Source organism: Lonchura striata, chromosome 13 (genome assembly GCF_046129695.1).
Source record: "Lonchura striata isolate bLonStr1 chromosome 13, bLonStr1.mat, whole genome shotgun sequence".
Lineage (NCBI taxonomy): Eukaryota > Metazoa > Chordata > Aves > Passeriformes > Estrildidae > Lonchura > Lonchura striata.
In genome coordinates, this window is record NC_134615.1 from 8,627,024 (window position 1) to 8,651,382 (window position 24,359).

Consider the following 24,359-nt stretch of genomic DNA (forward strand, 5'->3'; position numbering starts at 1 on the left):
CCATGTTCCTGCAATACATTTTCCTAACCCCAAGATAAAGATCCATGCATCTCTTTACCCTTTAAACAAAAAAGCTATTGTAATAGCATGTAGTGTGATGCATGGCATGAATACCAAAACATGTACATGCACTGCTAAACTGTTTAAGTATGGAAGAAGTAGTGTCTAATAGCATCAGGAAATTGAAATTTAAAAATTTTTCTCACTCACTTATTTGATGAGAACTGGGCTGCTGACAGGTGAAGCAGAAAGTCATTTTTCAAGTTAAATGCCAAGTGGTTATATAGCATAATATTCAGTCAAAATTAACCACCTCACTGCTGCATTGACATACAGCATATTTAATGGCAACTGTTTCTGCAAAGAAAACTATAGACCCTGGGGAGTTCTAAGAAATGGAAAGAAAATCTTAATAATACTTCAGTTACTTGCTAGAAACAAAGAATGATAGTGTGCCCTAACTCATGGCAGAGAGAACAAAACATAACTATTTGTCAAAATTAGAAATATAATTTTTTTAGTCTGTTCCACGTGCAGATTGCATGTTTTAAGTCAACAGATGTGCCTTCCTAATTTAGGAGCCAGTTTGGACCCACAACACAATTCAGGGACAGAAAAGAAGCTTTTTGGTGCATTTCAAAAAGTTCTTTGCAGAATCTCAGTCTCAGGGTCATGGTCCTGCACAGTGAAATATTTAAGCTTTTGGGACTCTCACTGTCATCTCAGAGGACTTCACACAGAGCAGCTTCGAGCTATGGATTGAAAGTGCAAATCTCCCTCCAGTGAGAGATTTGCTTCCATTTTTGGCATTTAATCTAGATTTAATCCAGATTAAATTATTTAAGAACAATAAGACAAAAGAGTAAAATATATTCTGAATGCCTTTTGAAGTTGTGGGAGTTGAGTTGATAACACAACTAGCACTCAAACCCAGAACAGACAGCCTGATTGAGGGATTGCACTCTTAACTATGGGAATTTTTTCCATGTATTTGCTTGCTTTTCAAAACACAGTAACTACTCCTTTAATGTAAAAACTTCTTGGTGGGTTAGGCTACAAGGAACTTCTCTTTATGCCAAAAAAAACCCTGACCAACACAAAGGAAATTTTATTTTTCAAATAATCAAAGCACTTAAAAATTAAATTCAGAGAGAAAGGAAGCATAAGTGGACACTAAACAGAATTTTTCAAATGAGAATAAACCCCTATGTATAATAGAAAAACAGGGGAAATGGCAGGCAGTGGCACACTAAAAAAAATGTATTATCCTCTTTTGCTAGCCTTCTTTCATAAAAATTTACACGGCGGGTGGTAAAATAAAAAAGGAGTAGAGCTGAAGAGAACACCAGGGAAATGAGTTTTGGTGGGATTTCCAGTTTTAAAGCATTTAAACTGGATTTTAATTTTCTTTCCCAGTATCTGAAGGGGCTAGGCAGGGACCCCAGCATGCCCTCCCACCACCACCACCATTCCAGTTTGGATGGGAGCTGGAGGGTGACCCCTTTGGACAGGCCCCCTGTGGAGAGCTGGTCCGTGTGATCCATGGGAAGGGATGGAGAGAGCACCCAGGGCTGGGTGCTGTGAGAAAAGCCTTTCCTCCAACACAGGAATCAACAGACCCACGGCAGCCAGGCTGCCAGGAGCCCCAGGGAGCAATGGGAATATCTGGAGGATAAGCAAAGCAGGAAAAATCAGAGATCTAACCCAAAGAAAGTCCTTTAAAACAAAGGCAGAGACAAACTCTTAAGGCCAAAGATCTGCCTGTCCCTTCTCATCAGCAAAGTCAGGCTTCATAAATGAGTATATTGTGAAGGGAGATTATTGAAGAGAAAAGCATAGATGGCTTTTTGTATATATCAAAATTCTTTCTTTTGCCTTGACAGGATCAAGCAAATAATTCCACAAAAAGTCACAGAGCTATTCAACAGGTGAACAGCTGCCAAGACAATTTGAAAACTCCACATTATGGTCCATCATGTAACTCATGTTTGCTCAGTAAATATTATTCTCTTGGGACATCTCATGCAGAGAAACAGATGCCAGTTGATGACCCAACCTTTTCCTGGTCTTTCACTATTGTTTATGTGAAAGAAATACAGGTAGATATTTATAAATAGAAATTCCTCAAATCTCACCAAAGTGATGTTTCCTTATGTTCTGCTCCTCTTCTGTGTGATATATCTGAGGTTTTGCTGGTTGAACCCCAGGGAGAGGAGGTGGGGGAAGAAAGATTGTAGTTAACATATATGAAACTATCTTGAGGATTTATGGCATATGAGGAAAGTAAAAACCATGGGTTTGTATAATTTTTACTAGAAAAAGATGTATTGAGCTGGCAGCAGCAGTTAGATGAAGGGAAATCACAAAATCCTTCATAGTATTATATAAAAATTGTCAAAGTGTTGGGATACCCTAATCACCCATGAGCCAGCTGAAAATAAAGTGTATTTATACTGGAATTTTTCAGCATCTTTGGACAGTAGTTTAGCTTTGTTGTAAGTTGTAATATTCCACAAAATACTGCTTATTTGATCTTGTCACAGAATACAGTAATAAAAGAACTGTAAATGTATCTTATTTATCAGCATGTCTGCACATTTGGGTTATCACAGGAGACATGGGTTGTTTTTCCTTGAAGGAACTGAAATGTCTGGTGGTTACTTTAGATGAAAACAGAAACAACAAAAAGCACTACAGAGATATTTCTTTTGGTGGTTGAATGTGATGCTTCTTTCCAATTATATCTTATACACAGTTATTAGAATATGGTTTAAGGGGTTTTGTGACAAAAAGAGAATACATCTAAAATGCACACCATTATTAGCAGTACCCAGTAATGTTCTGCTGCATGTTAGAATTTATGTAATAAAAATGTTAAACAGCCAGTGATTGGATTTGTTTACAGGATCTAAAGAGGGGAATTGGGAAGAACCCATGAATAACTTGCCTTGGAGGAGTCTTTTCTAACTGGATACAGATGGATTGGACCTGGAAGAAGAGCCTGATGCAAAGTGACTGTAAAACATTATTCACTTACATTATTACTTGGAGTATACTGACTATCACAAGGAGGTTTCTTCATGGTCAATCAATAGTGCCCTGGTATTAAAATATTTTTAATGTGACTCATGAAACCTACTCTTGCAGAAAACAGGGAAGGAAAGGAAACAAAGCATGGGGGAAAAATCCCACAATAATCTCTCCGCAGATAGCCAGCGTGGAGCCAAATTCCCCAGCACCCCCTGCAGGAGTGCTCCCAGCCCTGGCCACCCTGGCCCCACGTGTCCCAGGGCTTGCTCTGGTGCACTGGGCACAAACCCTTCTCTGGAAATCAGTTTTGCCAGAGGCACCTCCCTTTTGAAGGCATCTCCCTTGGGAAGCCAAACTAGGAGCACCCACTGCTCCCTCCATCAGTCCTCCTCTGACCATCTCTTCTCCTTCCTTGCTATTTCCCTCATCAGATTGATCCAATTATGATCCTAAAACTTGTCTATTACTGATCCAAACTTATACATTTCTTTTCCCTGCTATATTCATAAGCAGGAACCCACAGGATTTTCGTATTTCAGTTAAGCAGCTCAAAGTAATTTCCCTGGAAGTGACATTAAATTCTTTAACATGAATGCTCCTATGTGTGCATATAAGGATGTGTATGCATATGAAGAATTTTTGCAGAACAATTAGCACTTATTAAAATCAATTATCTCTTATAATTGAATGAGATAACTTTAGAGATTAAGTAACAGGGGAGAAAAAAGTCTAAAATCGTGAAAACAAAAACTACACAGAGGAGAGTGTATTATTTAATATCAGTACATTGCTCCAGAGGAAATAATGACCAACCTAATTCTCCCAGAAAGAAAGGATCAAACTTTTGGATGTGTAAAGAATATAGTAGTAAGTTCTGGAAATAATATTAATTCAGCAATACTTAATGTCTTAATTTACTTCTAATATACTTTGAGACAGTGAACTCTGTATTTTAAGGTCTGATAAAAAACAAAAATGAACAGAATTTTCTAGTGGCAGAAGTGTAAAAACTGGCAAGACAAATTATCACAATTACTCGGTGTATGGTATATCTCAAAATAAATCTGCAATAACAATTCTATTAATTCAGCATATGTCTCTGGTTTGTGTTACCTGACTAGAGATAGAGAAGTTGATGTTAATATCTAATAATTTACTTACTTATTCTTTGAAATTTTTTTGTCTGTTAAGATAGTTACTTCCCAGTGCTAATTATATCAATATCTATAAATAATTTAAATCAAAGCAACCTTAACAGTCCATAAATGTTGTACAGCTAGGCCTTCAGTAAAGCTTTATTTTTTCTAAGGCAAAAGATATGGAACTAGTAAGTTACTCTCAAGAATTCACAAATGTCAATGCCAAAGCTGAATATACAATTTTAACTGCATCCCTCATGCTGTCATACATGAGTGATGTACAAGTCTATTGATTTATATGATTATTACTGCTGGTTTAGTAGATTCCTTTAAAGATATAAAGTACTTTTATATCAGTCTTCTTCTTCTTCAAAAAATAAGACTTTCTGAGTTGGTCTCATGCTGACCTTTCAAAAGGGTGACTTTTACCCACAAGGATCTTGGTCAAGAAAACTCCATGCCATTGTTTACTTATTTTCTTTTTTCTTACTATATCTTAGATAAGCAAATCACTAGCAAAAAATCTACTGATTAGCTTCTCTCCTCCCACCTCCACCGTGAAAATATACTGATTAGCTCCACCACATATCCCACTCCAAATAATGCTGCTGCCAGTTTTGATATAAAACTTGCATTTCATTAACATGCAAGCCATGATCTTGGAATTCTTAAAATTCTTATACCTGGGTTACAGAAAATAACTTTTAAAATAATATGCATATTAACATAAAATATGCACTTTAACATAAAGTTTTCATACATGGATTCATGAAAATATAAAGCATAAAAGAACCGAAAGAAATAAAATCAAAAATAGCCAAGAAGAAAAAAAAAAAAAAAAAAAAAAAAAAGAAGAAAAAAAAAAAAAGAAAACAACAAAACCCCTCAAAATCCAAGCAAATGCTACTAGAAAAATGGGCAATATCAAGGGCTTTTCTTCTCCCTGGAAAGTACTTCCATGTTGGCCTGGCTTATACGTAAATGAAAAGAACAGGTCAGGGATAACACAAAGTAATTTAAAGGACTTACACTGCAATACATAGGATTGCCCACAGCTACACCTTGCAATCACCCAGTTCATATTTTAGGTCCTGACATAAGAGTTCATAGTATTTTACAATTCTATGTTCCATGTCAGTGGCTGACTGTGGAGTTGAATATCAGTCCTATTTAAATCTGCAAGAAAATAGCTGCAGGTGACATAACCTTTCATGTAGTACCACTGTGTACATATACAAATAATTGAGGCTCTTGACCCTGTCTACGCACATACAACTGTAAGTACAAACTTGACATTTTGATACTGCTTGTAGCCTTTCCCGTTGTTATTTTCTGTTTCAATAATCCATTGCAGGTAGAAAAATGAAAGAAGGAAGCATGAATGATTAATGCTGTCAAGGTAAAATAATGTATTTAGAAAAATCTATAAATCTGTTATTTGTGGCATTTTAAAACTAAACACGACACTCTTCGGTGCCATTCAGCCTCTTTTACAGCAGATAAATGTAAACGTTTTGCAGAAACAATGGCAGCACAACCCTTTGAACACTGGTTTTGGCACCAAAAGTTAAAGGGATCGGCTGTAAACTTCTGTGTATAAATGAATATTAAACAGAGATGAATATTCATACTGTGTTATTAATATTTAATGTATATGTATGATGAAAAGTGAATGTGAATAAACTGCTTTTCCTATACAAGCTTCCTGCCTTTATCTTCCTGACTGTGTCCACACACAGATTATGGCCTTATCTCTGGTATTTTTTCCAGTTTGCAGCTGTAAACTGAATGTTTGGAATGGACTGTATTTATATGTCTGAAAATATTTAGCATACCTACCTTGCAGTCAGACAGGACAATATGCCTCCTTAGCCATGTGATATATTTTAGATATATATGTTCCCATAAATATAAAAATATTTTGCTCTATATTTAGTAGTTGACATTAAACTTTGAATCAACAATGAGACAGCTGAAGACCTGATGACTGATTTTAGATAGTTTGAATTTTCCTTGGACTATTTTTATCTTTAAAAAAAAATAAAAAGTATGGAAGAATAAGTACTACATTTGCCCTCCTTTCTGTGACCAGCCTTGCATACAGCCTGGTGATTTTTTCAGCAGGAATGCAGGTCCAGCTCTCCTGAAGCCACTGCAGTCCAGGAGCTGGGCATGCACTCACACTCCCAGGCTGCAGGCAGCTCCCTGGGGATATCCCAAACTGACAATAAATTATCAATACCACTTGGAATTGAAAGAGATCCTTGCACAACAGTGCAGATGTTAAATTATATCAGCCCCCCACCAATCTGCACTTCTGCTGTTTTCTTTCACCTCTGAAATGACAGCCAGGCAATCAAGGCAAACGTTCGAGTATAAACAAAATATTCTCTTCTAAAGTAGTGAGGAGCCTTTCATGCTAACAAGATGTTTTCTCACTATGAAGACAAGAGCATACAACAAAGCCACAGCTATCTTCTAAAATGTCTTGGAGATGTTACATTTGTTAGGTGCTCCAGCAAGTCATTTAAAATTAAAGTTAATTAAATTAATGTGATATTAGCTGAATTGTTTCACTTGATAAATCTGTAAAGCCCAAACGGCGCAGCTCAGCTTTCAGGAGATGAGTGTATTAGCAATGCATGAAAATGATCAGAGTTTGCAGATTCAAAAAATAATTAAAGCAGATCTATATGGCTTGCAGCAAATTTCACCTGAAGTCACAGCAGCTGAAGGGCCTTAAAATGATGCTTATTGCTAGATATCCATACTGCCCTTGAAGTGTAATTTCAGTTTTAAGAGAAAAGTGTCCATATTTCCCATTATATTCTCACCCATTTTGCATACATTATTTTAATCCCCACTGTGCTCCTTTGCAGTCAATCAGGACTGTTAGACCCCACCTACACAGAGCCCTTCCCACCTACTAGATGTCACCCTGTAAGATAAGTGGCTTTTAAATTGTTTCCCTGCTTAAATGTCTGAAGAAATTATCATCCTTAATTCATTAAGAAATCAGATTGTTACCTAAGTCATGCCAGGTGACATCTGAAAGGAACAAATATCTTTGAAAATCAAAATAAAAATATTTTACATGCAAAGTAAATACATATTGTTTCTGGAAGAAATTAATTTCCTATATAGGAAAAGTTTATATCACAAACTTTTAAAATTCTCTTTCAGAAAAAAAAAATATTTACTGTTACTTCTATGATTTTTCTCTGCCTTCAGTTTGAAGAGCTGTGTTGCCCAGTACAGGTTGCCCCCCATAATGCTATTACTGTATTCAGCTGCTGTTTAATTTCTCAGGAAAGAAAGTGAAACTCAGAATACTCACTGTCACACATAAGGACAAAAGGTAACAAAGGCAAAAAAACTCAAATTTAGTTTGCAGTCATAGTTGATTGGAATGCATCCGAACTACAAAACTTGCTTAAAGATGCTCACTTCATGCAGCCAATGGGGTTTAATAATTTAAAATTAACTAAACTCTTGTAGTATAAAATATAATGGCTCTGTCAGAATCAAAGAGCAGAATGTTAATTTAGGATTTTAAATAATAATTCTGAATAAATGAAATGTCATTAAAAGGTAGTGGATTTCTTTTAAATTTTAAGTTCATAAAGGGACACCTTGAATTAATACAAGCCATTAAAAATACTCCTAGAGTGAGCAAAGACTTACAAATGTCAAAACCCTGAGTGAGCCAGAAAAAATTTAGCTCACACCTGAAATATTCTGGGTCATAAACATGAACATGTTCACATTGAAAATACAGTAAAACTCATATGTATATTTTGCAAATCACAGAGCTCCCAGGGAAGCATCTGTATTTCTGTGGGCAGTATTTTCTGAAAGTCCCCTCCTGGAAATTCACCTCTCTGCACATCAATGCTTGCCATCATTGCCAGCCATTGGCCACTCTCTGTTCTCTACACTCACACTTCAAATGTCTACATGACACTCATAAGGAGCTCATTCCTTCCTTCACCAGCATCAGTGAATGCAGGAATTAGCCCAAGTTTTGGCCAAACCTTTCCCAGCAGTGAGCAGCAAGCGTGGCTGGTCCCAGGGGAACATGCTGGGGAATGCAGTGTCCCCTGCCAGCTCCTGCAGCTCATGGCAAGCCACAAGCGTTTGGAATAAAACACATAATTTGGTTTGTAACAGCTGTAGACAAATTCTTTTCCCAATATTCAAATTTAAAAAATTAAAAATTAAAAAAAAATTAAAAAAAAAAAATGAAGTGGCAAAGGTGCCAGCTCAGCAGGGCTAAGCAGCCCCAGCAGCAGAGATTAATTCACAGCTCTCCTGCTTGGCTTCTGATGAAAGTTCCTGCTCTGAATTGGGTGCTGCAGTAAGGCACTCTGCAAATGGGACTCCTGCTGTGGCAGCAGCACCCAGGACAGCCTTCCTTGTGTTTTAGCAAGTCTGGGTTAGGGTTTCAGCCAATGTCGAGACTTAAGATGAAAATTAAACTAGAAATTACCATCCCATTAGAGAGAAATTTGAGGGAAATTGATGTCAGAAGCAAGACAAACCACTCAAAACACTGATTTTGCACTGCATCTTTTTCCATTGGAAGTGTAAAACATTGTCACACCACAGTGATATTCCCAGCCAAACACCTGCTGTTGCTTGGCCAGAGCCTTTTCACCAGTGCAGCCCCACTGACCTCTCCCTTGTGCACCACCAGGGCTGGAAAAGTGGCCATGACTTATAAACCAGAAGAGGTTATCTTTTAATTGCATAAAGAAGCAAAAAAAGTCAATTTCATACACAAATACATACACCTTATATGCAAAATAACTCACTTCCCGAGTGGGAAAACTTCTGAAGCTAATTTCTTGTGACTTTGCATGTCATAATGAGACTTCCTGGCCTAATGAAGTGTGAGCTCCTGCCTGTGCTGTTCAGAGACCTCTCTCACATGTGGATTCTCTGAAGTTGGTCCCTCAGCAGGAGCATTGATTTGGATTTCCCTCTCCTACTACTTGTTTGCTGTTGGAATCTGAGCTACTGATGATCCCGAGATTGTAGAAGGTCTCTTGTCTTTCAGCCCTGCTGCCAAAGCAGAAGCCATAATTGGTCTGTGCTGGTTTCAAGGTTGTTTATTCTGTTTATCTCTCACATGTTCTGCTGCCCTGCCCAGCTCTGTCCTGCAGGGCAGCGTGTGGGGCTCTGCCCTCAGTGGGATGTTACAAACATTAAATACCAGAAACTCCCTGGGCTGGATTTACAATAACGTGCCAATATCTGTCACCTACGTTGGACAGTGTGTCCCCAGCCTGAACCAACAGAAAAATGCCAACACCACAGTGAACATGGAGGGCATGAAGAAGGAGAAAAAGGACAAGACACACCCAATTTCCTCCATCTTGTCCCCTTTGGACCCCTCATCTAGAATCCTTTTACTTTTGCACCCATGCCATACTTAATTATTACTTCTATCAAACACTCAGAGCTTGTAATTCATCCTGTAAGACTGAAAACTCTTTTCCATGGACAGAGATCACAGACAGTGTCTCTGGGGGCTTCTAACCCCCTGCCAGAGTCCCAGGCCTTCCAGGGCAGCCAGAGGGAAGCCCTGGATTCCCACAGTTTACCTTCACATGGCCTCTGGGAACTTGCTGCTCCTGAGACTCCCCGTGCCCTGTCAGAAATGGAATTGCCATCACACACCTTGGTATCACCTGGATCAAGGTTTACATGCAGTTCCCGGAGCCCAGGACGATCTCATATACCCTCGTGTACCTTTGCATAAAATATGGCTGAGAATCAAACTATTATGTCCACTCTGTTCCAGTTCTGGCTCTTCCCACAGAACCCCTCTGAGGTCCTCATGGTCCCTGTCCTCACAGTTCAGGATGTGGGAACACTGACCTGACAATATGCAAATACTTTTTACAACGTTAGCACATGTCAGCAAAAATGCTCATGTACACCACAGATTGCTCTCCCTGCAATCAGCTTCTCTGGCAGCAGCTAATGAGCCACCACACATTATGTGATGACAGGAAAGAAAGGCAAAGGCTTTTGGAGCAAAAGCCTGGTGGACATGAACAGGACCTCCTGCTACACTGAAGTTTTACTCTTAAAGCCAAAAGGAATGGCTTCTTTACTAACTGAGAGGAAAACCTCAGCTTGTGCCACATCCAAAGGAGTCACATGTGAATCCCATTTGTTCTAAAGAAGGATTAGTATTCAGGATTTATGTACAGAAGTGCATTTCAAGTGAAAGTTCAAGCCCACTGTACTGCACAGCGTGCATGGATTCTGCTGGACTGAAAGACAGCAGGAAACAAATGCACCCATCTGGCCACATAAATCAATCACTGAAATCTGAAGATACACCCACAGAAGGGAAAAAATGATTAATAGATCTGTGATGTGTAAATTTTTATTTAACTCTAAAATCAGACTAGAAATCGCTTTTTGAAGAACACCATGTCAAGGACATGAGGACTTTGCAATAGTGAGAATCTTCTAAATCTGTCAGAAGAGACAGGATAGATTAAATGCACACAGTGAATCTGGAAGCAGCAGTGGGAAGGGTGGCCTTGGCCATGGTTTTGCCATTCCCACCTGCACATAGTGGATGTGCCAGCTGGTGCTGGACATGGTGGCAGGAGGGAGCACAGCCCTGCCTCTGAGTTTGCTTTCAGTGATTCCTGGGGCTCAACTTCATATTGCTCGTGCTCTACATCTCCATTCCAATCTCACCACAGTGGTGAGGACTGCTGCAGCACCAGAGGCTCTGCTGGCAGCTGAGGATAATATGTGGGTTTTATTCAGGGCAGGCAGGAAAGCCCCAAAGACAGGAGAGAGCTCAGAGCTCAGCGTCTCAGTTCAGCATTTTTCTCCCCCCGATCTCAGGCTGCTTTTCTGGCAAAGGGTCATATCTGGAGTAAATCCTGCTGAAAGAATACTTCTAAGTCAATGGCTTGGAGGAGACACTTCTGGATCTGGCCACAGTCTCCCTTCCCACAATGTCTGACACACAGGACATTTCTGCCCCTTAGGTCTACTGACTTGTCTTAAAAGAAATGTTACACAAGATCTATTCCCAGGCACGCTGTTGTTAAAAATGTTTTGGCTGACTTTGGCTCACAGCTCAAGTATTAGCTTCTCAGAAACCACCTACCTCAGAGACAAGCTGGGCTCTCATTAGTCACTTGCTAAACGTAGCCCTGAGAGACAGCATCACACAGCTTTTTGGGGTTTAAACCTAAAACTTTGGACAACATTTTTGTCTCACAAATGGACTTTTTCCTGCCAATATGCTGATGCCTTCTCAAGCATCTTCATGCGTCATTTGGGAAGGAACACAACCACACACCAGAACATGGATGTGACTGAATTCTTTGACATCATTAACAAGTTTTGTCATTCCACAGGAGTGGTAATTGCCTCTACAACATTTAGAGACCAGAAACAACCATCTTAATCTAAACCAGTCTGTCTTAGCAATGGGAAGGCCTTGAAAACATAGACTTTTTAAATTGGCTGACACAAAGCTCACCCCCATCTCTATCAGCATTGCAATAAATAAATGATTACAGTCAAACTACTGCCACTATTGTTATTAGCAGCCTGCAAGCAAAAGTTGAATCAGAAGAACACTGAAGAATGAAAAAACTTTTACTGCTTAGCTCTATTTCAAGTCACACTAATTCCACTGGTGGAAGGTGTGATATACTCACCAGCACATCTTCAACCTTGGTTCCTGTCACTGTAGGCACCCAATTTGCAACCACCACCACATTTTTTGTTTGTTTTTTGTCTTCCTTTATTCACTGACTTCTGCAAACCTTTTGGAGGAGAAATGAAGACTACTATAGCAGCTTTTAAATTGACTCTTATATTAAGAATGTTATGTTTTTTATATCTGCTCTGAAAGGGTAATATGAAACTTATGAAATATTTACTAAGTGTGATGCATAAACAACAAATCACCTCTTTTCCATTAAATATTTTTTGTGAAAGATATTTTTAATAAAATACTGCAGCTTGCAATTTAATTACAATGAGTAATTAAAACTTAGAGGATAATCATTTTTGGCAAAAAGTCAGTTTTTGTTAAAATTTTAAGATAGAAAAAAGATGCATATTACGACCATAATACTGTTAGTAATTAAGATAAATGCATCAATTATTAAAGATGCAAACATGTCAAGCAAGCATAACTAATTATTTGAGCATGTTAACAGTTGTTTAATGTTAACAAGCAGTGAATTATTAAAGACCCCATGTGTCACATTTTGGACTGCATAAAATATAATGTTCTGGAAGAGTTTATGATTTTCAGGTTTTGCTTCGATCCTTCCAGTCAGATAAGCAATAAATTTAAGATAACTTGCATTTAAACTGTATTTCTAAAATAATTAGCTGTAATTGTGTAATGAAACATTGTATTTCTCACTTTCTGAAGACTTCCAAATTCAGTTAAAATGACCAAAATGTATCAATAGGTGCTCTGTGCTGTAAATACATGATTTCTGAATATGAGTGTGCAATTTCTTCATTAAAAAGAGATATGGTATTTGAGAAGCTTAAACTGTCAGAGCAACAACTATACTGAGATGAAAGAGTGCATTTTATGTGAACTAATGCTCACATTCATACCTGGCTTTGTATTTCAGTGGCTGAATACATTCCAAAGGAAATATCCACAAAGATCCCCTTCAGCCAGCTCCTGGTGACTGTGCTAACACAGCTACACTCCTATCTCCAAATACCTTTAAATACCATGTTAGTGATACCACAACATCTGACATAAGAATGAAACCCATCAAAATGGTTTAGAGCTGTACAAACCAGCACTCTAAATATTGAGACCCAGTTTGTCCCAGTTGTGGGTTTGTGCTGGCTGTGTTTTTTTGGGGGTTCTTTTTTTGGGTTTTTTGACAAAGATAAAATTAGGCTTATTTCCCGGGACTTCCTTCCAGGAGACTGAAAAGTAAAATCTTTTTCTCTAAACATTAGCTGTTAAATCTTAAATTCTGGTTAGTCCCCAAAGGATTTTTTGCAAACACATGATTAGTGATCTGAATTTTGGATATTTACTGCAATAGCTTTGCAATGCTATCTAATGTCATTTGCAGACAGACAGACAGACAGCTGATTCTCCAGCTGAAGCATTGTGGGGCAGTTGTGCCCAGAGCCCAGCATCCCCCCCTGAGCCAAGGCTGAGCCCCAAGGCTTGGCTGTGCTCACACAGGTTTGTGCCCTTGCACTGCCTCTGCAATCTGGAGTAACTCTGGTGGGAACAGCAGCTGCTGGGCCAGGTCACTTCAGCAGCACCAGGGAGAAACCACATCAGCCTTCAGCGTGGACACAAGGGAAAGGTGGCTGTGCTTGCTGGAAACTTTGCTGCTAACAAAACACAGCCCTGGGTGGCCCCCTTGTCAAACCAGGTCACCAGCACCACCTTGCAGATTACTGGTCTTAACTGGTGTCAGGGGGAAGAGAGGCCTGGAAGCACCAAGGAAACATTTGTTTGTTTGCTTGTTTTTAGCAACATATTAATATGAATTAATGTTTGCAAAGCTCTTTGACGTCTTTAGATGAAAGTGGATCTGCACATAGATTAGGCTGTTAATTGGGTGGCCGGAGGGGATGCAAACAGTGTGGACCCACACAACACTTAGCTCTTTGCACTGATGTTTAAAATCTCTCCCGCCCTGCAATTAAGTAGACATTTCAACCACACAGGGAAGGACAGGTCTCACCTCTAAAAACTTTGTGGCACAATTCCCCCATAGTGCTGAAGCAGAGCTCACTCCCAGCCACGTTCTCGGGCCATCCTGCAGCACGGGGCCCATCCCAGGGGTCTGACTGCAGTCTTAGGGCACAGAGAATAGTGAAGTTTCTTTATCATTACCTGTTTTCTAATGAAAATAACCTGATTTATGCCCCTCTTGCCCGAGTATTTTAAAGGTGACTGCCCTGAAATGGAATTGGAGTTTTTAAATCCAACACATCAGAAAAGCACAGAAGTCAAAGCTGGACTCCCTGGTGGAAAGATGCTGATAACAAAACTCCAGGAAGTTAGGAGAACGGCACTTCAAGCCCAGGACAACAGTGGGATTTCAGGTGCTTGAGGACAAGCATGTCTTTTGCAGATAATTTACTGCTCTCAAAAATACACAAAGGAAGTTTGGATACCCTACTGGTCTTCTTTTTAGTTTATCTTATTTAGTATTTTCCCCCCAATTTTTCTTCCCGTTTCTAGGTGACCTCCCTCCTGTGACAAGGTCTCCCCATTATGACAGTGAGCTCTGATGATAATGTAGGTAACATTCAGACTGAGACCAAGTGCAGCAGAAAGCCATATTTCACTCCTGACCTTCAGCTCCCCCTCTAGTGCAATGCACACATTATATTTCCTTTCACTCATAGCAGGACCAGTGAAACAACGCCGGATGAAACAAGTGAGGCTTCCTCAGCGAGATGCCAGGAATGAATAAAATAGTTTTGCCATTTTCACTGCATGCATGATACCCACCACACAACTTTGCTTGGCTCTCTTTAGATATTAAGATCTCTGCTTAGCAGAGGCAGAGGGAGGAAGAGGTGCCAGAGCAGTACCTGGCACGCAGCTCTGCGGCATGCCCAAGCTGCCACAGCGCCAGGGGCCCTTGGGGGAGCTCCCAGTGACACCCCACAGGGGCTCCCCTCTTCTCTGCTGTCCCAGCCAGAACACCACCCCCGCTGGAGCACAGCAAGAAGCCCTGCTGCTGAGCTGCCACGGAGCCCCAGCCCCAAAATCGCAGGTTCTCTCCTCTCCAGCACCAACTGCTGCACACACAGTAGCGCTGGCAGAGCTCCAGACGTATTCCTTTCCGTGTCAGGCCTGAATCTCTTCATATGTTAGGGTAGAGCTGCATGTACAGTACTTCCCTTACTTCCAACGCCTTTCTGCCATCTGTTTCTATTATGGGAGTTTATGGCACAGAATACCTCAGACATTACAGTATCTGTTTCTTTTCTGTGCTGCAGTTATGGTTGCTGTGCTGCTTTATGAACAGAATGATAAAACTTGGAGCCTTCTTAATTCTCCCCTTTCCACCCCCCCCTTTTTTTTTTTTTTTTGTAGCACGCTGCAGAAATGGAAGGATTTTTTACAGTTCGTATTATTATGATGAGAAGTGATTTGAAAGTATGGAATTTATCAGAAAATGGAAATGTGACTACAAGGCAGATTTTAAAAATCCTTTAATCTTATCATGATTAAGAAGGTTTTTATATTGTTACTTCTGTGTTCTGAAGTATATTTTGTTATAATCTGAAATTTGCCTTTCTTTTTAAGAAAGAACCTGCTAGGTACAGACAGTCTCTCATTCACATCTATTAAACTCCTACAATAAAGCAGGGACTCCACAAGCAGATTGGCTCCGTGGATTTTCCTGAATAATATTTCAGAGCATTTCGCATCCCCAAAATCAAAGCACTTCCTTGCAGCAGCATCGTGTCAATACACCCACGTCCCCCACTGCATATTTTCTGAGAACCCTTCATTCTTTAAGGAAAGGAATTATTTGTCTGTTGTAAACTTTAGCTAGACATTTTTGTGATGTGAAAAGCTATTATTTGCCTGCAACAGTATCACATTTTAACTGCATTTAGATGCGGAATATTTGCAATCACCCTTATTGTCTCTAACCCATGAGGAGGTGGAGCTGTTGCACACTTCTTTAAAGAATGAATGAATGCAGGCTCATGGGCAGAAGATTAGATAGGTATGAATTTGGCAAAGAAATCAAATATAGACACAAAGAAATATCCTATTTGCCCAGGGCTGGTTTGATCACATGGTGACCATCTGGAATTTAGATCAAGCCTTCAATAAAATACAAGGGACCACACTTCTGCAGCACTCTCAATGATAAATTAATATCTGAGCTGGAAGTACTACAAGAAAACAGTGATAAAGAAGACAAAAGCCACATCTCACATACTCCAATTGCACTCCATTTCCTGGTGTTTCTTCACTTCCCCCCTCCCCCTGCCCATTAATATAAACATTATATGAGAAGTATAGTGAGAGCAATAAAAAATAAATGGCAATTAGAGCCAAGATCCAGAGCTAAGACAGGAGGAAAAAAGGAACAGAAACATTGGTCCTGATGGCCTTTTCCTGTTCCAATTTTTTTTAATGTTCTTCTGACCTTGATTAGATCTGCAACTTCTCATGTGAGGCTTTGAGATGAGCCCTATATTTAGATAAAAAAGCAGTACCAGAAGTGAACTGCCAGGCATGTAAGGATCTCTACATACTGTGCCATGTTTTCTGAACCCCACCGCTGTCCTTTATCGGCTCTCCTCCTGGTAGCTGATTTACCTCTCAGGAGCAGCCTGCTAACAAAATGCCAGGAGCCCTCTGAACTCTCTGGACACTTTCTTTGCACCCACATCCTTGGGAGCATCTCCCAGAGTGCCACGTACCTCGTCAGCAGGACCTCTGTGCTGGGAAATTGCAGCAAGCAGTCTTACTTACTCATTCAGAGCTAATGCATCAGGCTGCTCCCAAAATCCAGTCTGTGATGGCTTCCTGCACAGAGATGACCTTGGAGTGCTGGTGGAGGTGACAGCCCATGCCTGGTGCCCCACGGCTGCACAATGCCAGACACCAACCCCTCCTGTGGCCAGCACCAGGCAGGAAAACGCCTCAAGACAGAGCAGCAAGTTGGTTCAAAACTAAGTCAAGAAAGAACAAGCATGTTAATTTTCAGGCTCACTCCACACAAAGGTGGGCCAAAGGATGACCCAGGTACAAGAAAGCCTGACTTTCACTGGCCTAATATAGTGTAGTGCCACAGGTCCTGGACTCTCCTCCTCTTTGGAAATGGGAGCTATTCAGCACAGCACATCAGTCCCTCTCCCTCAACCCACCATTCAGATTTTATTGCATCTTCCTACCACCTTCAAGCCTTAAGAGCTTGGGAACCACCTCCCTCCTTTGCCTTCTCCCCAGGGGATGGAAAACTGCCATACCCGTGGTGAAAGCCACTATAAGGGGTGTGGAAACACAGCAACTACTCCCTGATGCTGCTTCCAAAGATGTGGCTCAAGTCTCTGGACTGCAGCAGGAGCCCCAGCACTGGAACATTCCCACATGGAGTTCCCAAGGTGTATTTCTAATGCCTCTAGCACTGTTATTTCTGCCAGCCCTCAATATTCAGAAAGGCAGATGTCAAATGCAATAACCATAGAGACCTTTCCTGGCAGTATGGATGGAACAGGCTGCACTGTGTCTTCATGGAAACCTGAGGATAAGCACAGGGCTTGCCTCCCACCACAGCAGGACTACAGATGCTCTGCTGTCAGTCTTTTTTTACAACTGGAAATGGAAGATGCTCACTGTTCATGGAGTGAGCATGGTAAGAATACACATCCATTTGGGTCTCAAAGAAAACACAGGTTTCTTATTGTGATGGATTAAAAAAGGGGGGGAAAAAAAGCCTTAAAATGTAAGAAAATGTATCAGGACCATGGGTAAAAAATAGTCTCTGTGAAAAGCAGGAAGGAATACTCTGTGCCTCTCTTTAGCAAATAAAGTGCTCAGATACTGTTTTAATTCTGACTGAGAGGTAATATTCACATTTCCTGCAAATCCCCTTCCAGCCCTGTCAGATGACAGTTACAAGCCCCTCTGTGGCAGTCACCTCCCCCTCTGTGGTAGTCACCTCCTTCACTTCTGTCAGAGAACAGATTTCAAGAACTAAACAAATATTAAAAGTTTAAAAAAGCCAAGAGACCTTCCATTTCCTTTGTATTTCAGGCTTAAAGGAGTGATTTTTTTGCTTGCTGTTTGGATCAATAGATTATTTCAGTAATAGAAATACTAATGTCCTTAAATCTATATTTTTTTCCCCTGCAAATCACCCAAAAGTCTCTCCTGGATTAGGCCTCCCAACCAACTGATTTAGTTATGTGTCACAGGAGCCTCCGTCTCTCATTTTTCTCTTTTCCTGGGCTGAAGGAAATACTTATTGGTACTGTACTCTAAATCCCAGCCAATGGAAAGCAATGTTTCACCATCTATCTGCCCCTGACACACTTTTATGTAAACCACTGCAAAGGGAAGGGATTCACATGTGTTTTACCAGCTCGCTAAACTACGAATAAAAGGCATCCAAGGTTCAAAGAGTTAAATTACCCAACGGCTTCTACTGCCACGCTCGCCCCCCACCCTAAGCCCCTCTCTTCTCTCTCAGGGCCATGCTTGATTTATGGTGTGATCCATCCCTGTTGGGAGTTGACAGTCACTTTCATTTTCTGGTATTTTTTTCCCTTTTGCTGCCAAGGTCACCAGAGAGAGGGCCCTCCAAGTTTTCTGCATTCGTCCTCCTTCACCCTTCCACCAGCTTGGCCTCATGAATCATCCCGTCTTCGCATTGAACTCCTGATGCTTCTCTTCCACCAAACTGCCCGACTTCCGCAATTTTTCTTCATTCTCACTAACAATTTGGTAATGAAATATTGATTTTTAGTTAGATTCAAATAGATGTTATTAAGTTTGCATTGATAAATCGTTCTCTTTTTCAGGCTGGAAGTACCTCAGTCAAATTCTAACTGCGCTTTCATACCTGGTGATGTATTAATTTGACATATTTGTCACCCAAGCTGCCTGGCTCAGAGTTAGAGGAGGACGTCTGTCCTAATTGCTGCTATTTCGCAGAGAAGGTGTAATTCTAGCTGATTTCTTCCAAGGATTTTAGCCCTAAAATATTTCCAAACATATTCCATGGGATTTTTGTAAGGAAAACAAGCAACCAAACATTCTTTTCCAGAAGGGAGAGGTAGGAATTAAAAAAAAAGGCACTGACCAATTAATGCTAAATATTTCCAGTTAATTTCGTTAATTGAAATATATTCAATGTCAATGAATTTGTCATGGATTCTGTGACAAGTAAGTAGTTCGTTTAACCCTCCTCAGTGAGAGTGGACAGACAGATGAGATTTGAAATATCAGCTGCAAAATCGTTGCTCCCTGAACTAGTTAAATGAAGTGAATATTCCTGCAGATGCCTGGCACAGTAACCCCTCTGCCAGAGTTGAAGGTGGGACACGGGAACACGAGGAGGCACAAACTGTGTCAGCATTGCATCATCTTTCACCTACACCAGGGATAAGGTTCCCGGTCCCAAGATTTCATCGAGGGCAAAAATTGTGATTACAGATGGAAATAAAAATAAATTACATTGAAAAAGAGACGTGCACTTTCCCCCTCTGCAATATCCTCATGCCTTGTTCTCCCCCATGGCATGGTTTCAGAAATAGCTGCTGCTCAAGCCCTCGGTGCCCCCACTGCTGGCAGCCAGGGGGGCCTGGTGGCCAAGCACAGGGCAGAGCCCACAAAAATTCAGCCCAAACCCAACCATCAGAAGGGGGGCAGGACACATTCTTAGTGCCACTCTGTGTACATCTCAAGTAACAATTAGTTTAAAATTACTCACAACTCAGTTGAAGGTTTAAATGGATGTTTGCAGCTGCATCCGTTTGAAGACTTGAATGTCAGCTGGATGTAACCTGAGCTACCTCTTTTCAGGTGTCATTCAGCACCTCTAAAAATTCCACTTTCCCAATATCCCTGCAGCAGATACCAAAACAAGTCCTTCATACCATAAGAACGAATCTCTCATTCACTGTGAATGGATAAAGAACAAGTGTTATTTCTTACCCACTAAATTAAAAGCTACCTGCAGAAAAGTCAACCTCCAAAGAGTATCAAAGGAAAAAAAAAAGAGGAAGAAAGAAAAAAGTAGCCAGCAACACGTTGCTAGCTGTCCTCTCACAGAAGTATTGAGCTCTGCTGTGCTGACTGATGTCAAGAGACAGCCATTGATGAATAAAGCTCAATTGCTTCCTATGCTCTTGTGTCACACCTTTTTATTTACAAAATAATTTAGCTTAAAAGAGGAGGTAATTCTTGGAAATTAGCTTTAAAAAGGTCAGATTAATCTACTTGGTGCCAGCTGAAAGCTTATTTTTTAAAAATCTACAAAAGGAAATATTTTTCAAAATAACAAAACTCCATCACCATCAAGATATTAAATAATTGCTGCACAAAATTAAAGTTATTACACCTAGTATGTTTGCTGCATGCTTCACATTATGCAGAGTGAAGTAAATGCTACATTCTAGTGGCAGTGGTGACTGTTAGCTCCACCCAGAGCTACCATTGCATTTCTTAAAATAAAACAAGCTGGAAAAAAGATATAACAACATAAGACAGCCTTCATTATCTCCCCTCCACACTGATACTGTAATAAGACTGTTTAAATGAATCAGACAGCAGAAGGGATGCATAGATTTCTCTACGTATGTAAGTTCATTCGTTCTTCTCACATTCCTCCGCTAACACACTTCTAGGATTATTTAGTGCAATAAGTAATTATCAATCCGCTTTGGAAAGCCATTATACATTTACATGCTCTTCAAAGCTGCTGTTACTTTTATTGCTTCTAATGCCAAAATGGGAATGTGAGAGAAGAGCCTCTCTAAGAGCAGGTTATGGTGAGTTCAGCGTGCAGAATGCAGTTTGGAGGATGCATATGGGAATGAGTCATTTCTGAGAAACATAAAACTCTGAGTTATCAAACCTTTTGCTAGTCAATTATTTTTCTTTACTATGCTTGCTAGTAATGACAACTGCTATGAGAAGGCTGCTCTGCTGGATTATTTCTGCTAACTGTTATTAACCTGATGGAAAGCAAAACAGGGCTGGACCAAAGCTTAGAGCTAAAAAGCCATGATAATTTAGAAGGTAAAGGTAAAATTCAGATATTTTGTGGGGTCCTTTCCTTATATTCCTGTCAGGTACTACAGAATATGATATGAAATGCCCCACTAGCAGACCCCAGTGAATTGAATAGCTGAGGGGAAGTGTGACAGACACATTGTCAAAGCATGCTACCAGCTCAATCAGATGCATGTGCACTTAAAGAAGTAAAACCTATACATACAAGCCTTTTGGGACCATCATGTCCTAATAATATGGAAAACCAGCAATGCTAGAGTATCACAAGGTTTTTAGGGGTAACTCCTGCCAGGTGAGCAGCCAGCTGCAGGGTCACCCTGCAAGATGGTTTCTCTTCTAAAAACTTGACCTGCGGCAGTGGGTGGCTCAGGGCAGTGCAGGGCTGTTACTAATCTCTCAAAAAAAAAAAAAAAAAGAAACAAAACAAAACAAAACAAAAACAAAAAAAAAACCACAAAAAACCAGTCTGCATCTACCTTTTGTCTCCCATGTTCTAGAAACCACAGCTCAAATTCCCAGCAAAAAGGAAAACGTAGAATTGAGCCAACCTAATTCCCAACCCACAGGTCTTTAGTGCCCAGGTAACAAACCCCAGGCACTGACAGCAGTGAAAGCACATCCACAGAGTACTTGATAAAGCACAAGCTGCACGTTGGCACCTGCCCCTCTGCATTTGCAATATGGTTTGTGTACAGGTGATGCTGTAATTCACCCTCACAGAGCACATTTTCCATGCCTAAGGCCAGCACCAGTCCAGACACCTGAGATAAGGTGGTAGAAATTGAAATACTTACAGCAGAAATGTTGCCCACTGCTACCAGTGTTCCCAGTATTTGCCTTTGCTGGTCTGCCATCAGGATGAAGGGAAGGAGCTGCTGCTTCTTAAATTTTCCCTGTTAGGCGAGACCTGGAAAGTTTCCTAGGATAAATTCCTACAAATTCTGTGAGAAAGTACCACATCAATAACTGCCTTGTATTTCTTAGTGCTGCATCCCAGGACAGGGGCATGGACTGAGCCCTTCATATACAGCCTGGTCTTCAGAAAATCCACGCCAGCTCAAAGGGTCATCTCCTCAAGGTTTCTACTCTATGAAATGCTGTTAAAATGCTGTTAAAACTGGCCCCAAAAGAGTCTGCCCTAGCAATCAATTCTTTTTCTTAAAAGACTTTTGGCTTATTTCAGAAATTAAGTAAAAAACCTTACCATAATTTGGTAGGGACATGTTGATTCAAGGAAGCAGCTGCTGAGTGAGCCAGAGATGAAGTAAATAACGAAGCTGATAGCAGCATTATCCTGTGCCCCCTCAGCAATGAAAACATGGACTGGGCTAATTCCTGGTAAAAGAAAATATCCTTTTTCATTTTCTTGGCAGGCACTGCAGCTTGGCTGCTTCAAGGCAAAAGCTGAATACTCCCACAGCCAAGGCCTTCCTTCCTGAGCACCTCATGTCTTCTGCAACAGAAACAGATTTCCCTCTTCCTACTGCACTGTTCCCCTTTCTTCCCCAAGCAGTTTCCTTTCTCCTTACAGCCTGCTTTTCCTCCAGCTAGCTGGGACCCTCTACTCAAATGAGAAGTAATTAAGCTGAAAATTACCCTTGAGGACTGGAGTCAACCTTTGGGAAGCCAGAGCCAGCCAGACTCTTATTCACATGGCAGCACCACTCACAAAGAAAGCAAAATACAGTAAACAGAAAGGAACCAAGCCTGGGTGAAAACTGAAGCAGTTGCCATAGGAAAGATGGGGAATATTTCCCTTGTGGTACCCCAGTGTAACCAAATCTGTACTGCATATCTAGGAAAGCAGGAAACCCAAGTCACAAGTCCCCTGATAAACAAAGGTGGGCATCGAATCCAAGTCCCCACATTGCCCTGGCAGAATATCCCAATTAAGCTGCTTGGTAAAACTGTTGTGTGTTGTCCCTGTTCTAAGGCTGCCCCATATGCCAGGGAGGCTCAAGATAATCAAGGTTCATCTTTTAATTTTGCTTAGGGCATAAATTCATAGTGCTCTCTGCCCTCCCTTCAAAGCATCCCACATAGCAGGAAACACTGTTTTCCTTGGGGTAATGCTGGCTGACAAGTCATCGTTAACAACGTTAACATCGTTAGTCTCTCCATACGAGATCAGGCTTTGGAGCATTCACTGATAGGGAATGCAACGAGCAAACTGTAGCGACCCAAGTGTGTTACACCCTTCTGTCTTTCAGGAGATCAGGGGAAGAGAATCAGACACTGGTTCATGGTCAGCCGGTACAAACCCCATATATGAACAAACCCAGCGTTAAGATCAAACACATGTTAAATTACCTCCAAAGCAATTAGTTCAAAGTCAAAGTCTTACTGTGACTACAATTGGAAATCAGGAAATTTATTGTTCTCCATTTTAAACATTTAAAATCAATGTGCTTGTCTTGTGAATGTACCGAAAGCTATTCTGAATACAAACCCCAAACCTATAAAAAATACCTAATTATTCTGAGTCTTCTATTCCTTTCTGTGACTTCACTGCCATTCCTCTCTCCTGAAGACCTTTTCTCACATGCATTTTCTTTGTTATTAGTGCTATCTATGAAATATGAATCCCAATTCCATGATCGTCATAAAAATCATAAAATTCTATGCCTGCCATGAAAATATTACATGATTTATTTTTGTGGGAAGTACATATTAAATCTAAGTATTGAAATGGTATTTTGCCTCCTTGACATCAAGAACTTTAAAAGATGCCCAATTTCTCCTCAATTGCTATTATGTTAAGTTTCTTTCCCTGTTTTAAAGCAGATACTTCAGAAGCTATTTATAGATTGAGGTTAATATTCATATTGCCATATGCTCTACAGTATTTGCTCATATACCCTCTTCATTTTTATTTTATATGACATATGGTGGCTGCATTATACACGGCATTCTCCTAATGTATTACATATGCACATAACATTTAATACAATTGTGTGTATATTCACCGTGCTTTTCACAGGAGCAGATTGTAAAATGATGGACAACACAGCTCCTCCCCTCTGCCCCTTGCTGGACATGTTTAAAGGGAAAAGGTGTGGTCAAAATGCACTGGAACTCTCTGATTTGGATGTATAGACCCACACACAAAACTCTGCAGGGACAAAAAAATGCAGCATAAATTAGGAGAAAACTTCTGTGGTGGCTGAGGATCTCTCCTCACCCACAAATACACAGGGCAGCCTTCAGCAGCTTGGTCTGAGGGGTCACTGTATGGGGCTCTAAAACTCCCTATCAGCCTTACAACCTGAGGGAAGTGCTAACAAAGACCAAGATTCTTCCCCTCTTGTGGACACCAGAAGCTTAAAATTTATTTTATTGCATTTAGCTGATAGGTTCTTAATCTCACATTTTAGGGATTTCCATATGCAAGGTACTGTCACTAAATATAAGCAAAAATTATTCTA

General features: G+C 40.4%; 1 long non-coding RNA gene across 1 annotated transcript in view; it reads right to left on the bottom strand.

Moving 5' to 3' along the window:
- LOC116184039 (uncharacterized) overlaps window positions 1–22,186 on the bottom strand; it is a 35,439-nt gene extending 13,253 nt beyond the window's left edge. Inside the window, exon 1 of the long non-coding RNA XR_013340727.1 lies at window positions 22,139–22,186. This is a non-coding gene — a long non-coding RNA (uncharacterized LOC116184039). The remainder of the gene's footprint in view (window positions 1–22,138) is intronic.
- Window positions 22,187–24,359: the final 2,173 nt, after the last annotated feature.